The following is a 20069-nucleotide window of genomic DNA, read 5'->3' on the forward strand; positions in this document are numbered from 1 at the left end:
ATTTTTGTTAATTCTTTTTCAGAGTCAAAATCACTTAGTTGAGTCAAGGTCATACCTGGTATTTGCGTCAAGGTCATACCTGGACTACGTGACATGAAGCAAAAACAAACTTCTGTCTTTTTCTAGAATGATGAACTCTTGACCCCCATCATGGAATCTGTTTTGCGTTTTTAGTCTTATAACTGATGTTATGCTAGGAATTATATCAGTCGTGCGTTAACACTTGAGAAGTCAAGTTGTTTTATGTTGTGTCCAGATTGGGGCTGAATTTTTATTTTCTTCAAATTATTGAATTTCAAGTGATTGTTTTCCCTGGAAATACAAAAGTGCTCGGGTAATTATTGGACAAAGATATTTACCCAAATTTATAAAGAATTCAAAAACTGCAATAATATTTTCTGTGATTCAACAAGAGATTGTTGACACATCAGTACAACGCTGACTATTGCATACGTCATCGCCTTCATTCTTGGATTTTCATCTGGATTTGAACTGTGATTCACTAAGAACTTTTCATTGATAGGACTTGTGTTTTAATTATTGGATTACAATTTGGATTTAATTCGCAATGCCATAATTTCTTTTTCTTATTTTTGTCTACCTTGTAGTCTAGGGAAATAAATTATTTGTTAAATTTTACAAAGCTTGTTGTATTCACTCTCTATTGTTATTTATTTTAAGAGCATAGACTCGTAACAAAAGTATTCTTTCATATTGCACATTTCGACTAGCAAACATCAAATGACGGTAAATCATTAATCTCAAGTGATTTTTAGCATTACCTTCAACTCCCTAGATATTAATTTATCTTTATTCTCCCCAAAACTACTTAAATTCATTGTATTCAGTGTCCCTGGCCGCTTTAACCAACCTCAAATAATAAAACAATAATCTCTTCTTTTGTGACTAAACAGAGAAGGAACCGATACCAATGTGCAACATGTTCGGTTTTGTGCTATTTAAAGAAAGACTAGAGAATGTGTAACGGTTACAAATGCAAAATATCTTATTTTAAGAAAATCAGACATATTTATACAACGGATTAATCATGCAATAGTATTCGGGGGAACAAAACGTTTTAACGTGATACGGCTTTCAATTGAGATTCCCGTTAGTAATACATATATTTAACTCGGTTCTGTGTCCATGGAATACCAATAAATAGACAACAACCTATGATCCTCGTCGAACGGCAACTATGTTCTAATGTTACAGTAATGTTGCGGTTCCCTACGGTCAATCTTTATTGATGTAATTTATCTTAGCGCACCTAACCATTAATAATATTTCAATTTTTAAAGAAACAGAAATTATCAGCTGTTTAGTAACACGGAGAGATGACGTTCACTAACATTTTGAAAATAAATCCAAAGCGACTAAATTTTGGTTTGTAGTAGCCATGGAAAAACGCGCCTATAATTTTTAGATAAAGTATACATATATACTCTGGTGATGGAAAAACACGCATAAGGTGTGAGAAAAATTAGACACATATACTTTCATGATGGAAAACACGCCTATGAATGTGAGATATAATAGACACATATACCTTCATGATATAAAATACGCCTGTAAATGTGAGATATAATAGACATATATACTCTCATGATGGAAAACACGCCTATAAATATGAGATAAAGTAGATACACTATATGATGGGAAAACAAGCTAATACATGTGAGATTAAGATAATCTATGGTTAGGTTTGCACCGAGACAAGGAAATCCCAAATAAAGGGTTATATTATTTGTCTCCCCACGAGGCTCTGCCAAGGGGGAAGACGAATAATATATCCCCGCGACTGGAGTTTACTTTTCTTGGTACAAACACCGGCAAAGTTTATTTTTTACTCAATTTCTCTTTCATTTAAATTAAAATACCCTGCACTTTTGCAAAATACATCAGGCAATATTATCGCCTTTTACTCTATATGAATGTAGGTCATCAGGTTTTGTGCTATTTTATGAAAATCTGAGTAATTATCTGTGTAGAGTCTAGTTATTTATGCTACTCTTTGGCAAAAAAAAACAAGCAATTAATAAAAACTCAATTTCAAATTGTTACGTGTTGGAAGTATTGCATCATGAGCGTCTCGAGCCAGGTGCTTTTAGTTTTTTTTTTTAAAGCGCATCAAGACGAATATGTTAATGAGGGCAATGGAATGCCCGTTCGACTCGAAGTACACAAGTTCAACGAATGAGAAATAGAAACATAAAATCATTTGATGTTAATACTGTGCTGTCACATTTAACCGATGGTCGTCATACGAAAATAACAATAAGTAATTAATAGCTTTTATGCGGATAACTTTTAACTTTAATGAATTTTGATTTAGAAAAAGGTATGTGGTAGGCAACGGTACGATTAAGTATACAACTGTAACGAACTATGTAATGACTGCGAGGAGATTTCTAATTCATGATATTCTTGGAAATTTATATTTTCAGTCCTGAAATATGGCAGGTGTTTCTATTACTGGTACAATGGTACGAAACAACGAAATATTCTTGTGGAATAGCGCGTGGACTGGAGAATGAACCACTCCGATTGGTAGCGCATGAATTTTCATTTATTTACAATATCTCATTCAGGTTAGGTTGGTTGGGGGTATTTGGGAATGTTTGATGAATGAGGGTCTGACCTGACACATTGATTATTGTTGCCCGGATGCTCTTTAAAAAGTTGGACTTTTTTAGCCAGTGATGTGTATTGACTATGTGTTTGGAACAGTGTTTCCTATTATTGTTCGTTTTCGCACGAACTAATTAAAACTAATTATATATTTTTAGCTATATTTAATGGCGCTGATTTGAAAATTACTAAGATACCGATAGGATAAAATTTGAAATCATGTGTGTAGTTTCTAGCAATATAACAAAAAGCTAAACTTCGTGTGCGTATTCGTCTGTCTCTTTGTATGGTGTGCTATCAAAGATGGAGAGACCTTACGTTACTTTGTGTGTGAATTTTTGTTTGTTATATGTTGTTGTCCTTGTTTGATTTTATGAAAGCTCTGTTAGGCACAGCAGAAGACAACCGGGGTTTCTTCTTTTTAAAAGTAATTCGCGTGGTCACCATGACTCAGACGACCGGACTGAGATAGGAAAAGTAAGGGTAGCAAAACAGCTATATTTCTCTGTCGCAACGTTGAGAAAGCCACTTATATTCTCGAGACGGGAAAACACTGTGAGATAAATAATTGTGAGATAAAGTAGACACATATGCTCTCATAGTGAGAGTGGGTTCGATCAAATTATATCCCTTGTCATCGTCAATAAGTATTTGCTGGAAACGGGCTGATTCCTTTTGTCTTGTTCTCTGGAATATTTAATTTTAGGATCTTCCTGAGAGACTAAAAGTAAATGTCTTGGACATGCGTAACTTCATCCTGAGAACGTATGACATGAGCTCAACATATTTTGCTATATTTGATTGATTTCGGTCTACATTTAGACGAGAATGTTGCAAACTTTGAATAAGGAAAAAATCGACGTATGATTGCGATTTTTAATTTTTGCAGTTTGTGTTTAAAGAACTGAGTTAATTGCATCCGATATATTGGGAAAATATCGACAAAATTCAGTCGTCGACATTAGGCAATAGAAGATCATATAAATCTGTGAATAAAACCAGCTGGCTATGGCAATAGGAAACACTTTTGGTTAAACAATAGTATGCAAAGTTTTTAATGACTCTTGAAACGATTTCACATTTTCAATAATAAAATGTAATCGACAAGAGGGCAATGTGTGATATTAATGCATTGTTGATTGATTCAGCGATAATCATTTCTGTACGAGGGTAAATCATAAAATGTTCGCTTGGTGTAGACAGTGGTATACCGTTACGACATAATAGTCTTTCGATTTTTGTCTTTGTATACCCGTTATTGTACACTTTGAAGTGTTCTTTCAAACATGACATGGATTGACCATGAAAAGTATGAAAATAATATGGCACTAACTGAATTGACACAGAATAAGCAAGAAATAACTTGGCTTCGCCATAGAAAGATTTGATCATTTTCGTCTTATATGCGTACAATGTTACTTTGGATGGATAATTGTTTTTGTAGGTAAGCAACTGAACTCGCATGTATCTCGTCGTAGATCGCTTGCGGTGAGAGACACTAAAAGCATGGTATTCACAGGTATTTTACCCTTACTAATACTCACTCGCCTGAAGATTTAAGGCAGGTCTCTTTTCTAAATGACACACTGTTTTTTTTGATCTTGTCAAGGAGAGAACATTCTCCATTTTTATTCTACAGCCATTGGGGTAAGTGTTACATTTGTATTTTATTTGATATGTGAAGCATATTCAGTTTTTAATGTCGTACCGTGAAATGATGCCTTTACTACTACGCGGAGTTAAAACGTTGTGAACTTTTGAATTGTTACAAGTTGCTATTAGGGGTTTAATTTAGTAGCATGTATCTATAGATTTTAATTCCGTACCTGTTATTATGACCAGTTTGGTTTTATTGTAGCTGTTTGTACGTATGTCTATACGTATGTCTGTGCGCATGGTGGATCCATGAAGGGTGGGTGTGGCCGACACAAGTGTGGGCCAACCCAATTCAGGATAATTGTGTGCTGTCTCTATATATTTGTGTGCGGGTATATCAGGCTGTCTGTCAGGCCGTCTGTGTGTCTATATGGACATGGAAAATGATGTAACCATCAAGGCCATACAGGGACGAAACCGCTAATTTGTAAACTTGTGCGCATGGTGGATCCATGAAGGGTGTGTGCGGCCGACACAAGTCAGTGGACATATTTGCAAGTTTTTACAAATATTTATGAACTATACGGCTGTACATATGACCGAGTCATATGTTTTTTTTTCAATTGATTGTTGTTTCAATTGAGTACAGTTTGAGTCATTTTGATTACATGAGATTATTTGAATCTTATTTTCATTCAATGAGATTCTTTGAATTCATTGTCATTACATGACATTATTTGCATCTCACTTTCATTACATGAAATTATTTGAATTTTACTTTCATTACGTGGGATTATATGAATCTTGCCGTCATACATTTGAACATATGAATCATTTTTTTTTCTTTTGGTTTTCCTATGTGGGAATTTTTGGATAAAGTAATTGAATGAGACGTATGTTTAGAGCGTGAAAGATTCACTGTATTTGTAGAATATATATATTTATTAATTTATTTCATAAATGTCCATCTTTCATTACATTGTGTTGTGAAAGCTGATAGAAACGAGGTTAACTTCGTACTCGTCAGCACAACAAGGGGTATCTGCACTAATATGTTAACTATATCATTATTACAGATATAATTTCCAATATTACAACAATTAAATAAACAGCATTGGCTTAAGGAACATATGCAATTTAATGTGCCCAGCTTGTATATACACATCATACCAACATATAAATATGTCAAATACTCGAGGACGTGGAAGGAACTTCTGCATATCACAAAGAGAACACTAGTATAAATATCGCAGTAGTATTTTCTAAAGCCGGTTTTGTCGTATCCGTTCTATGTGTGTGTTTGTGTGTGTGTTTGTGTGTGTGTGTTTGTGTGTGTGTGTGTGTGTGTGTGTGTGTGTGTGTGCTCTATGATGTAATTTTAACCTTAAATTATATATTTAATATTGTACAAATGAGTTATAAAATGTACGTCCTAATGTTTAATAGAATAACCGAAAAGAGAACGAAAGGGATTGTACGTCCTAATATTGATTAGAATAGACTATCTCAAAGGGGAAACGCCCTTACTTCTTTATTGGAACTCTCACTCAGAAGACACAATAAGACTAGCATTCAAATGATTTAATAAGTCTTATTTTACATTTATGTTCATGACGTTTTCCATTTTATAGCTGAATATAATTGAGGAAAAAAAAATTATCTTAAGGAAAACACGTAAATATGTTTTGGGGAAAATCCATACAAAAAAATAGGCTAGCTAAATTATGCTTACAACATTTTACAGCCTTTCGCGTTGTGTGCAATTACTTTGATACATAAGTCACCAATTCACGGAAAAGACAATATATAAGCGTGAAATATCTTTTTATGCAACTTCACATCTGGGGAAGTTTTGTGTGGTCAATTTATTTGTTTTTTCTTTTCCATACATTGGTCAGACTACACTTTACCATCTGCTTCTGAATAGAGCAATAATTTTCATATGTCAGGCTTTTGTCATAAATACGTCTACCTTCAGCATTAAGCAGTTATCAGATAAAGAAGAATAACTCGATTTATGAACTCTGTGCAAGAGAAATTGTTCGTTAAGAGATTAGCAAATAGGCCAGGGCGTCAAGAAGAATGGATGGCTATCGAAAACTCAATTTCAGCAAGAAAATATATAACCCAGAGGTTTTAAGTCATCTGCACTTAACTGAATCAGTTGATGGCTACCAAAATGAGGGGGCGAAAATTAGTAACAAAGAAATAATATTTGACTTTTACTCAAGAACCACAATATTGCTGATCTAATTGAATAGCATACGGACGTTTCCGTTAGAAACAAAATTAATGTTCACAAAGTTCTTGTCTTGCCTAACTTACTTTCAAGTAAATATAGTGCGTGCCAGTTGGTCCAAGTCTCCATGATATTCTCTAAATGACATTATTGTAGTTGCAGGTGACATTCTCAGTCATAAACTGAAAACCGCAGAAATTATCATCCTTGACAGAATGCAGACTTAAAAATATTGCTAAGGTAAGAAAAGAATTCATCAATATTTTGATTGTTTCCATCCGTAGAAAACTGGATGACATTAATTTAGTTATAATGATCAACATGAAAATTCTCATAATTTAAAATTTAAAAACATAAATACAAATATCTGCGAATAACGAAAGATATACTCGAGATATTATTGTACCACAAGTATGACCATGTCCGCAAATGTATAAATACAAGATAACATTTCAATGGTAATGATTATTTGCTACATCGTCTCACTTGAAAAGTAATTCAATGGTGTAAAAGATTGCAAATGTATTCATTACACTCAACAGTTCAAAGATGTAATGTGATTCGTTGATCAAATTTACTATTACCCTTACACTTGTGAACACACCGTTGAACGTCATATTAAAAACACAGTTGCAATTTAGTAAAATCCAGATTTCGACATTAAATTCTCACTTTAACACTCAGCTCAAAATTCTGATATTTTATTGGCCACCATGAAATTACTAACCAATCGGTTAGCGGCAAATTACTGACCAATCAGACGTCACATCTCTCAGTAGTGTCTGAATTTTACTATTAAAGAGGCAAGCATATTATCTTAGATTTCTGGATCATCCTGCTCTTATCGTTACCATAACTTCTAAATCGTATGTATATTTCGGCTGTCATTCACCAACAGGGCGGTTACATAGCGGAGACCTACACCAGAGCTCGCATACAACTAACCTTGCAGCTTTCCGCCCAAACGCCAAGCACATATAAGGAAATAACCAATCAAACAACTAAACCACCGACCGAAAAAGCTAGTTTTCATTACCTAGTGAGGAAAGCTGGGACATTTGGATGTGTCGTTTTGGGTTGAAATATGTTGTGAGTTTACATTCCAATATCGTGTAATTGTACGCTGATGACACCCAAATATACAAATCTAGCCACCCAACTGAAGTTGATGCTACTATCCAAGGTGTAGAGAGGTGCATTTCTGATGTGAAATCATGGATGACATGTAACAAGCTGTAGATGAATGATGATAAAACTGAGGTCATTCTGATCACAACACAAACACTTTCTCATTCATATCCTTTACCTCAAACAATAAATATCAGCAACACCAACATTAAATTCACACCATCAGTACGAAACCTAGGTGTTACTCTGGACAGTACTCTCACATTGCACCAACATGTCATGAACATATGCAAGGCTGCATATCTTGAGCTGAGATGCAACAGCTCCATTCGCAAATATCTTTCAGTTGATGCCACTAAACACTTGCGTGTTCATTAGTACTTTCAAGACTGGACTATTATAACTCAATTATGTCTGGTTCATCTCAATATCTACTCCAAACACTTCAAAAAGTTCAAAACACAGCTGCTCGGATCATAATTAGAGTACCACGATCAGAGCACACCTCCCCGCTGCTCTGTACCATACACTGGCTATCCATTCGATCCAGAACCAAATACAATATTTGTTCTCTGTGCTACGTTTCACTGTCGGACTCTAGTCCAACATACCTATCCGACCTCACCCATGTGTACACACTAGCAAGATACTTACGCTCCTCTTCTGACAATCGTTACTCATTATTCCCACTATGAAAACAAAGTCATATGGACAGCTTTCTATTGCATACCGGGGCCCAGCAACGTGGAATGAATTGCCTACTGAACTTAGACACAAAGACACAGTGATCCCTTTCAAGAGTGCTCTCAAAACTCACTTATTTCGACTGCAAGAACAAACTTAAAGACCTAATAATTTTCCTACCTTAAATATTTTCAGCATGTTTTTTATGTTTCCTAATTTCATGGTGTTTGTTTTTGTAATCATATCATTATATATGTTTTTTATCTTATAGGTATTGTCTAATGTTGTAAAGCGCTTAGTGCTTCTAAAGATTAGGCGCTATACAAAGTCCTCATTATTATTATTATTGGTAAATTTTTTTAAAAATGTTGGGATTTAACGCAGGATGATGAAGGCTAAAGCTTGGCTCAGTTTTGTTTTGAAAAGCTTGAAAGCATACTAAAAATGGATATGCAAATAAAATTGGCGGAACAATTCACCTTTATCAGAAAAGTCATATATTCTGCTCTACATCCAGTAGACTACATGATTCAATGCTCAAATGGGTTTTCTGCCAAGCATGTTATGTTATTCAATGAGCGCTGCCAATGTACGTATCGGTTCCCGCGAAAAACCGGTCAGACGGAATACAGGACCTGCTTTTATTTGACAAACATTTTTACATACCATGCACGAGGCTGCGTTACGAGGCCTATATCGTTTTGCTCATTAATTTGGTTCCTTTAGTTTGTTAAGTAGCTATTTGAAAATTCCTATCAAGGTTATTTGCAAAAGTGACATTTTGTGGATGTTCCTGTTTAATTATAAATATCCATTGTTATCGCTTTGCACGGAATATTTCATTTCCTCGCTATGCAGATGTTATCAATTACACTGGACACAAACAACGTTTGCTCTGTATGTACCACGAATTCTTGATGAAACATTGCAATGGAATAACACAGCACACATTGGCTTGGAAAACCAATATATATGCTCCGTGTTCTTTGATAACTGAAAAACCCCGGTCTGTGTTCTTTGATATCTGAAGAACCTCGGTCTGTGTTCTTTGATATCTGAAGAACCCCGGTCCGTGTTCTTTGATAACTGAAAAACCCCGGTCTGTGTTCTTTTATATCTCAAGAACCCCGGTCTGTGTTCTTTGAAATCTGAAAATCCCTGGCCTGTGTTCTTTGATATCTGAAAAACCCCGGTCTGTGTTCTTTGATATCTGAAAAACCCCGGTCTGTGTTCTTTGATATCTGAAAAACCCTGGCCTGTGTTCTTTGATATCTGAAAAACCCCGGTCTATGTTCTTTGATATCTGAAAAACCCTGGCATGTGTTCTTTGATATCTGAAAAACCCTGGCCTGTGTTCTTTGATATCTGAAATACCCTGGCCTGTGTTCTTTGATATCTGAAGAACCCCGGTCTGTGTTTCTGACAACTGAAAAACCCCGGTCTGTGTTCTTGGACAACTGAAAAACCCTGGTCTGTGTTCGTTGACAACTGAAGAAATTATTTCTTTTTATTCTTTAGGGATCTGGTCTTTGCAAAGCAGATATTGATAAAATAATATGCACTGCACCAATATTATGGAAATATGCGAAACATTACATTTATAAATAGGTTGAGTAAGCAGATATGTTTATTTTTAAATCGTTCGTTTGAACTTAATCTGGTTTGGTTAACGTGACCCGGGTCGTTCATATACGGAAAGAAAGATATACTACCAAAGGCTTAGCTGCTAAATATACAGTCCCACTGTACGACTCAAACAAATACAAAAGTCAGATTGCACGTGCTCATTTGTAGCTATGTGTTCTAGCCAAATGACATTAATTTTCGCTTTCATAGTCAGACTAGCCCTATTTTTCCTTGAACACATTTTGTTTGTTTGAAAGAAATAAAATCATCTCCCTCTCTCAGCTGATGGATCGAAGTAAAAGTATATATATATATATATATATATATATATATATATATATATATATATATATATATATATATATATATATACAAGAAAATATAGATTTTTATTATTTGGTTTACTGATCAAGTGGGTGCGAATAGAAGAACCAAACTCAAATAATCTCGTACCTATTCTTCATACATTTTCCAGTAAAATTGCATTGGTCTGAATGGAAATCTACAACCATTACTTGATGTATAACCCATTCATCAATACACATGGAAATCTACAACCACTACCTGATAGATCCATTCGTTAATACTCATGGAAATCTACAACCATTACTTGATACAAGACCATTCATCAATACTCATGGAAATCTACAAGCAATATTTGAAGTAAGACCATTCATCAATACACATGGAAATCTACAACCATTACCTGATAGATCCATTCTTTAATACTCATGGAAATCTACAACCATTACCTGATGCAAGACCATTCATCAATACTCATGGAAATCTACAAGTAATATTTGAAGCAAGACCATTCATCAATACACATGGAAATCTACAACCATTACTTGATGTAAGATCCATTCATCAATACTCATGGAAATCTACAACCATTACTTAATGCAAGACCATTCATCAATACTTATGGAAATCTACAAGCATTATTTGATATACTACCCATTCATCAATACTCGTTGAAATCTACAACCATTACTTGATGTAAGATCCATTCTTTAATACTCATGGAAATCTACAACCATTACTTGATGCAAGACCATTCATCAACACTTATGGAAATCTACAAGCAATATTTGAAGCAAGACCATTCATCAATGCACATGGAAATCTACAAGCATTACTTGATGTAAGATCCATTCATCAATACACATGGAAATCTACAACCATTACTTGATGCAAGACCATTTTTCAATACTCACGGAAATCTACAAGCAATATTTGAAGCAAGACCATTCATCAATGCACATGGAAATCTACAAGCATTACCTGATGTAAGATCCATTCATCAATACTCATGGAAATCTACAACCATTACTTGATACAAGACCAATCATCAATACTCATGGAAATCTACAACCATTATTTGATGCAAGACCATTCATCAATACTTATGGAAATCTACAAGCAATATTTGAAGCAAGACCATTCATCAATGCACATGGAAATCTACAAGCATTACTTGATGTAAGATCCATTCATCAATACCCATGGAAATCTACAAGCAATATTTGAAGCAAAACCATTCATCAATACACATGGAAATCTACAACCATTACTTGATGCAAGACCATTTTTCAATACTCACGGAAATCTACAAGCAATATTTGAAGCAAGACCATTCATCAATACACATGGAAATCTACAACCATTACTTGATACAAGACCATTCATCAATATTCATGGAAATCTACAAGCATTACCTGATGTAAGATCCATTCATCAATACACATGGAAATCTACAACCATTACTTGATGCAAGACCATTTTTCAATACTCACGGAAATCTACAAGCAATATTTGAAGCAAGACCATTCATCAATACCCACGGAAATCTACAAGCAATATTTGAAGCAAGACCATTCATCAATATATATGGAAATCTACAACCATTACTTGATGCAAGACCATTTTTCAATACTCATGGAAATCTACAAGCAATATTTGATGCAAGACCATTCATCAATACACATGGAAATCTGCAACCATTGCTTGATACAAGACCATTCATCAATACTCATGGAAATCTACAAGCAATATTTGAAGCAAGACCATTCATCAATGCACATGGAAATCTGCAACCATTACTTAATGCAAGACCATTCATCAATACTCATGGAAATCTACAAGCAATATTTGAAGCAAGACCATTCATCAATGCACATGGAAATCTACAACCATTACCTGATAGATCCATTCTTTAATACTCATGGAAATCTACAACCATTTCTTGATGCAAGACCATTTTTCAATACTCATGGAAATCTACAAGCAATATTTGAAGCAAGACCATTCATCAATACACATGGAAATCTACAAGCATTACTTGATGCAAGGCCATTCATCAATAATCATGGAAATCTACAAGCAATATTTGAAGCAAGACCATTCATCAATACACATGGAAATCTGCAATCATTACTTGATGCAAGGCCATTCATCAATACTCATGGAAATCTGCAAGCAATATTTGAAGCAAGACCATTCATCAATACACATGGAAATCTACAACCATTACCTGATAGATCCATTCTTTAATACTCATGGAAATCTACAACCATTTCTTGATGCAAGACCATTCATCAATACTCACGGAAATCTACAAGCAATATTTGAAGCAAGACCATTCATCAATACTCATGGAAATCGACAAGCATTACGTGATGATAGATCCGTTCGTTAATACTCACGGAAATCTATAACCATTACGTGATGATAGATCCGTTCGTTAATACTCACGGAAATCTATAACCATTACATGATGATAGATCCATTCGTTAATACTCACGGAAATGTAAGATATATTCATTTATACTCATATAACTCTACAATCATTACGTGATGATAGATCCGTTCGTTAATACTCACGGAAATCTATAACCATTATATGATGATAAATCCGTTCGTTAATACTCATGGAAATCTGCAAGCATTACGTGATGATAGATCCGTTCGTTAATACTCGCGGAAATCTACAACCATTACATGATGATAAATCCGTTCGTTAATACTCACGGAAATCTAGAAGCATTACGTGATGATAGATCCGTTCGTTACTACTCATGGAAATCTACAACCATTTAGTGATGTAAGACAAATTCATCAATACTAATGGAAATAAACAACCATTAGCTGATGTAAGACCCATTCATCGATAATCTCGACAAGCGTCTGGAAATAAACTCTGCTATATTTATTTTGATTTGAAATTTCTGGCATGAGTTCATTGCATTCAATTTGTTTGATGAGACAATCACTGATCCCAATCAGACGAAAAGTAATCTTTATTATATCGGTGGCTCGACGCATATCTATTAAACTAGCCGAATACGCGAGGTTGCAGAAAAACAATGCTTAGCCAAAATTTGTGTGCTTTTCATAAAATCAGGATTTTACTGGCTGCTATAATAATGGACGATTTCTAGTACGGAATAGTTGCGCAGTTTATGTTAATTATAGCTTTAAAATGAACTCTTTAGTTAAGTTTTCTCTACAGTTTGTTACCATATATGCATTACGGTAGGGTCTAAACTTGCGACAAAGATAAATCCATTACTTTTTCCTATTGCAACATCAATAGATACGTTAATTGTTCATATTGCGACATAAATCCATTCCATTAAATCTTGAAACTGCGAAGTAAAATAATTTCATTCATTCTTCAAACTGCGCTATCAAAACATTCCATTATTTGTTCAGACTGTGCCATAAATGCATTCCATTATTTATTCAGACTTGGCCATAAATGCATTCCGTTATTTCTTCAGACTGTGCCATAAATGCATTCCGTTGTTTCTTCAGACTGTGTCATAAATGCATTCCGTTATTTCTTCAGACTGTGTCATAAATGCTTTTCATTTTTTTTTAAGTCTTCGACATAAATGCGTTGCATTAATCCTTCAAGCTGCAATACAAATGCATTACATACATTGTGACCATGACCTGATGCAAATAGAAGTTTCGCCTTAAACTTGGAGAATGATGATCTTTACAGCTCACACTTATAGTTTTACGTAGAATACATACAGACGAATGGTAACTTAAGAAAATATGGTAGCACCTTTACACTCTAGAGTAATGAAAGACTAAGCTTGTATCATGTCGGGACCATTCCTGTGAATGGGCTTATAAGGGGGAGGGGGTCTGACATGTCCGGACCAATGCTATGACTGGGCTCATAACGGGGAATGGGTCTAACATGTCGGGACTATTGCTATGACTGGGCTCATAAGGGGGAGGGGTTCTGACATATCGTGACCATTGCTATGACTGGGTTCATAAAGGGGAGGGGTCTGACATGTCAGGACTATTGCTATGACTGGGCTCATAAGGAGGAGGGGTTCTGACATATTGTGACCATTGTTATGACTGAGCTCATAAGGGGGAGGGGGTCTGACATGTCGGGACTATTGCTATGACTGGGCTCATAAGGGGGATGGGGTCTGAATTTATTTCTGACAACTCCAAGATGTATGGCAGCAATACGTATTGTGAAGGCATGTTCCTCTTTTTTCTTCAATTTTAGGAAATGATGCAAAATATCAAAGAGCTAAGTCAACCACAAGTAAGTCTGACATAGTCTAATAAATTCGGTACTTTTAGAGAATACAAACATTAGGATTTTCTAACGCACTTCTGACCGTAGTGATCTGAACAGATATTAGTTTAATTATCCACATTTTCTAATGTCTTGCAAATGAACTACTCGAACACACCCAACAACACCACTCCCCATCTCTCTCTCTCTCTCTCTCTCTCTCTCTCTCTCTCTCTCTCTCTCTCTCTCTCTCTCTCTATATATATATATATATATATATATATATATATATATATATATATATATATATATATATATTTATATATATAACGTACATACATACATATATGCTTACATACATACATACATACACACATGATTACATACATACATACATACATACATACATACATACATACATGCTTACATACATACATCCATACATACATACATCCATCCATCCATCCATACATACATACATACATACATACATACATATATACATGCATGCTTACATACATACATACATACATACATACATACATACATACATACATACATACATACATACATACATACATACTCGAGTTGTGGTATATCCAGATATTGTGAACTAGCTATAGACATCTACTTATTCAGTCTATTAGTATGCAGATATATTAGATTCTAAAATTAGACATTGTTTCAAATAACCATTCAATTGCTACAGCAAATCCAACGTGTGCCAGATTGATTGTGCTATTTACTTGTGCAGTAAATCCCCGGTAAATCAGCCGTCCGGTAAAATGATTTCTATTAAATGGGAATTTAAATTTCTGGGAACATATTGGATGTCCGTAGAAGGGAACACTGTGGGCAATCAGCTGTCAGATAATCAACAGTCTACGGTATTTGGAAATGAAAGATAAAGACTGTTATTATGTGTAAACTATAGTATGTTTTGTTTTGTTATTTTGTGTAATAATTAATTTGTTTTATAGTTTTTCGGAGACAATGTCGTGTGTTTTATGTTGTCTGTATACGAATTGTTTTTATGCCCCTGTATGCTAACATGTTTGGCTAATTTCCTCACCAGCTTGTCTTGAGAAGTTTCACGTCAAAGAAGGCACCAACTCTTTTAAACCGTTTTCTTGTTTTACATTTTAACCTGAAACAAAATGCAAATTTAACATGATGTCAGTGCTCATAGATAATCTGCCCAATGTATCTCACGTGTTATATTTAAACTGCAGTATTACATATTTCGAAAACGATAAAATTCCTTAAATGAATGTTGCAAATAATTATTGTGGAAATATTTTCTCTGAGTGGTACTGAACACATGAAGATATGTTTTTAATTATATTCACCTGAGACCTTTATATTTTGTGTCAATCTGTCATCAATTAGTAATCGCTTGAATTAACTTTAAATCATTTGAAAAACCAATTAATAATAATGATTTCCACGACTGCTTTGATAGAACACCTACACTCATCTTTGATCTTAAATATATTAGTACCCGAATCCGTTAATTAAAACTATCGATCCCAAATATATGTTCCACTAAAATACATGTTTGTTTGAATGATAAAACTTTCAAAACATGTTGTTTTTCCAACTTAAAATACATTATATTTTTTCAACGACGGGTGTGGTTACTTCCAGCCATAATGGACTTCTTAAGTGTTTTATATCGCACAAGAAAACCAATCGCTAGATTTTTCGCTGTGTTCAGCGTTTATTATGAAAACATGATCAGGTTTTTAAAACAAAAATTATACGTAAGTGTAATATATATATATATATATATATATATATATATATATATATATATATATATATATATATATATATATATATATATATATATATGATATTTTAACTGATTAGACAGCAACATTTTATTTTAAAGGTTGGTTAGTGTTACATTTAATATTTATGGAACAAAGGGGAGATTTTTATCACAGAAAATTTTGAATCTTCCTGAAAACGTGATTTAGAATTACACTTTTGCAATTATATTATCATTTTATAGTAACTGATTTAATGTTTTATTAGATAATAAATAAAGTCCAGCAATTGATTTGATGTCTTATTAGATTGATACATAATGTCCAGCAATCCATGCACTTCCTTATTAGATAATACACACGTCCAGCAACTGTCGCACTGTCTTATTAGATAATACATAATGTTCAGGAATTGATGCGTTGTCTTATAAGATAATACATAAGTCTAGCAATCGACGCATTGTATTATTAGGTACTATCTAATGTCAATAGCCGTGAAAGACAAGGCATAATTCAATAGATAAGAGAGAGAGAGAGACAGACAGACAGACAGACAGACAGAGATAGGGCAAGAAAGAGATAGAGAGAGTACAGTATTCAGTTTATAGCGATATGTGATGTAAGTACATCATATTATGAACGATCTAACTACATCATGTTCAAACATTATCTTGTATTTGTCTTTATTGATCTTGTCATTTTTTTGTGTATATAAAATGTTAAAGATTTCCTCTCTGGAAAATCTGATGCTCTTAACTTACTTACCTCGATCACGATTAATATGAAGCAAATACCAAAGCAACCATAGCAGAACATAATTGCCAATAAAGATATGGGAAATTTTATGACTTGAAAGACTCGGTTATCTCAGAGAGGTAATATAATTGCGATAGTTCAAATTTCTAATAGATAAACTAAATCTCAGAGCCATAAATACTATCATCATATGATTTTGCTAACATCCGGTAAGAAAGACAAAAGGAAATTAGTGTTAATTTTAAAGAACAAATTGTATTTAATTTAAAATGAGTAAATGCGCATACATGATCCACGTGACTTGTACTGGGGCCAAATACACAGCCCACCATCAGGTGGACGAATTTCACAAAGTCTAGAAGAAACGCTCTTTTATATTTGACATCTTTTGGAGATTTCCCTGCACTAAAATTGACAAGTAATATATTCATCACCTTGTTACTGTCACTGTTCCCTCTTGGGAATCTGAGGTCACTTCACACTCTTTTTCATAAGGATAACATCCAATGAATACACAATCCTATCTTTTACATAAGGAAAACAGCCAGTCAACACACAAACCCGTCTTTTACATAAGGATAACAGCCAGTCAGTATACAATCCTATCTTTTACACAAGGATAACAGCCAGTCAATGCACAATCCTATCTTTTACACAAGGATAACAGCCAGTCAATGCACAATCCTATCTTTTACACAAGGATAACAGCCACATTAATCAAAACGATTAGTCTAAGCTTGCTAAGACTGTATATGTATAGAAAAGTTGCATTTATCAATCCCGAGGGTTGGGATGGGGGAACGGTTAAAATTACTCCACCTTGCGGCTTGTTTATATCAAGTAGATATACCTTGATCTCGTCCTTTAAGAAAGTGGTGACATCATTGACATCGTGACGTCATAATGTTCATGACATGAAAAAACGTTAGTGTTTGTTTGCAACAAGATTGATTTTATTGATTGATAATACACTTTAATTCATAACCGATATACAGTTCACACGTCTGTACCTAAAAGGTGTGAAACAGCAATTTTCTGCTTTCTTTATTAATTTAATTTACCTACATCAGCATTCATAGCGCCATGTAGCATCCAGGTTTTCGTTTAACTTTGTATTTTCCCTAGGTAATAGTAATGATATTCATTACATAGCAATTAAAGCCGAAGCGGACCGAATGACCTAGGCTACTACAATATTTCCGTATAAGAATATGAATCATTCGGGGCAAGAAAAAAAAGTGTAGTTGCTATTTGTGACTTCATAAAGAATTCCCGGATCATACACATACCACATACAACCAACTGTATATATTCTCGAAGACCCCCATTATCAGGCAACAAAAATGGATGCTTTTTATTTCCCCGGTAGATAGGATGTCTTCAAACTCAGGCTTTCGATCAGTTTTACATCATTACATTTATTAATTGTTCTGTGCTTAGCGTTCATTATGGGTATGCGCTTTTAGCATTTACGATTAGACCATATTTGTGCTTCAATGGTCTATGCAGTTTGACAAGATGTCTTTGACATAGTGAATAAGTCATAACATTCTAGCAGTATATGTAACGTAATGGACACATGTCCGTTGATGCTTCTTTCCATCCCATGTACAGTTTTACAGCTAACATTATTAAACATCCTTCAATAAAAGAAATCATCGCTAAGTGTAATTTTTACTTTTGTTGGTTGATTTTAGATACAACTTAAAGATTTGATTTGATTGTGTTTGGATAATTTTTTAGAAGCTCTTCACATAAGAAGAAAGAGCTCGTATAGACTTAACTCTAATAATAATGGCTGTGGATGAAGAACAGTGAGGACATCTTTTCAAAAGTTACAAGGCTTGATACTGATGTGACACTCGGTGGTAAATATTTAGGGTGTAATCCTAATTTATGATATAATCTCTCTCTCTCTCTCTCTCTCTCTCTCTCTCTGTATTTTTGTAGCAATATATCATACAATAGGGCACAGTATCGAAGTTTTCTCCGTCCCTCACGACGAATAGATCTTAGCCAATCATGTATAACTTATAATATTAAATGAACATGTTCGCTAACCAAGCATTTGTTTTTTGCAACTTTCCCTTTCTAAGCTAAGTTATACATACATCGGTCAATGTTAGAAGACGATCGAGACCGTTGCTCTGGAATATATGTCTCAGATTTGCATTCCAAATATTTTTCACAATGTTCTAATTTTTCAGTTTTGGCTAATTTTCACTTTGTCAGTAGAATTACTATCGAGAACCCTCCATCCCCATTTGAAGTACAATAACAAAATAAGTAAATTAACCAAAAAGGGTCATGTGCTATAAAAGCTCCCTTTAGCATCAATGAAGATCCCATAACTTATATTGGTGCCAAAAAATGTGCTAGATGAGATATGCCGAAACAAAACTCATATACAACTTGATGTGAACGTATGCAAAGTATTAATATTAAATAAAAATGTCATTTCAATCTATATATTTCTTTGTACGATCTCCTTACCAGGTCAAATAAGATGTTACACATATAGACATGTTTAATTTTTGAAAGATTTTTATTAACTAAATCTTGAGATTCTTTGTCATTTATAGATCGTCTCTTATGATGTCTAAATTCTCATTTACTTCGCTATATCCTAAGATATTACCTACACTAGGTGCTGTGATGGAGAAAACAACCAAATCAACTGGAAGTCAGAAAAACATTGCTCTTAAAATATAAACATTTGCATGTGTGCCTCTAGTTATAGCGAGACGTTCCAGTGGTGTCCACAAATTGAAACGCGTGCCTCTGAAAGTCTTCTATCTCAAACAGGACACAAAAAGGGATTTAACAAGAGAACAGCTATAAATTCACATTGTCTTCTGCAAAAGAAACAGAAAATAATTTGTGTGGTCTGGACCCTGACAGATGGTTTACATCTATATTCTCCCGTGTATTGAATATTACTTCTTCCTTGGATTATCTCGCCTATTATCTCTCCGATTCCATATGAAAACAGTAACTTTATTTACCCAACAATCATAGTGCTCGCCCCCATCTCAATTGTACGTTATAATTTTGTTTTGGGAATCTATCATCAGTAATATTTAAT

The 20069-nt window shown here is 34.2% G+C and overlaps 1 pseudogene across 3 annotated transcripts in view; it reads right to left on the reverse strand.

The window, feature by feature from the left end:
- Nucleotides 1-20069, reverse strand: part of LOC149779620 (5-hydroxytryptamine receptor pseudogene) — a 298611-nt pseudogene that overhangs the window by 153302 nt on the left and 125240 nt on the right. Inside the window, exons 1-2 of one of the 3 annotated variants that reach the window (XR_016415687.1) lie at nt 17272-17371; nt 15529-15603 (exon numbers count right to left, since the gene is read on the reverse strand). The exons of the other annotated variants lie outside the window; for them this stretch is intronic. The product of XR_016415687.1 is annotated as a 5-hydroxytryptamine receptor pseudogene, transcript variant X4 (transcript). Of the gene's footprint in view, nt 1-15528; nt 15604-17271; nt 17372-20069 lie in introns of those variants that run through there. 3 annotated transcript variants of the gene reach the window in all.

Source organism: Sinohyriopsis cumingii, chromosome 17 (assembly GCF_028554795.1).
Source record: "Sinohyriopsis cumingii isolate HCF-2022 chromosome 17, ASM2855479v2, whole genome shotgun sequence".
Classification (NCBI taxonomy): Eukaryota; Metazoa; Mollusca; class Bivalvia; order Unionida; family Unionidae; genus Sinohyriopsis; species Sinohyriopsis cumingii.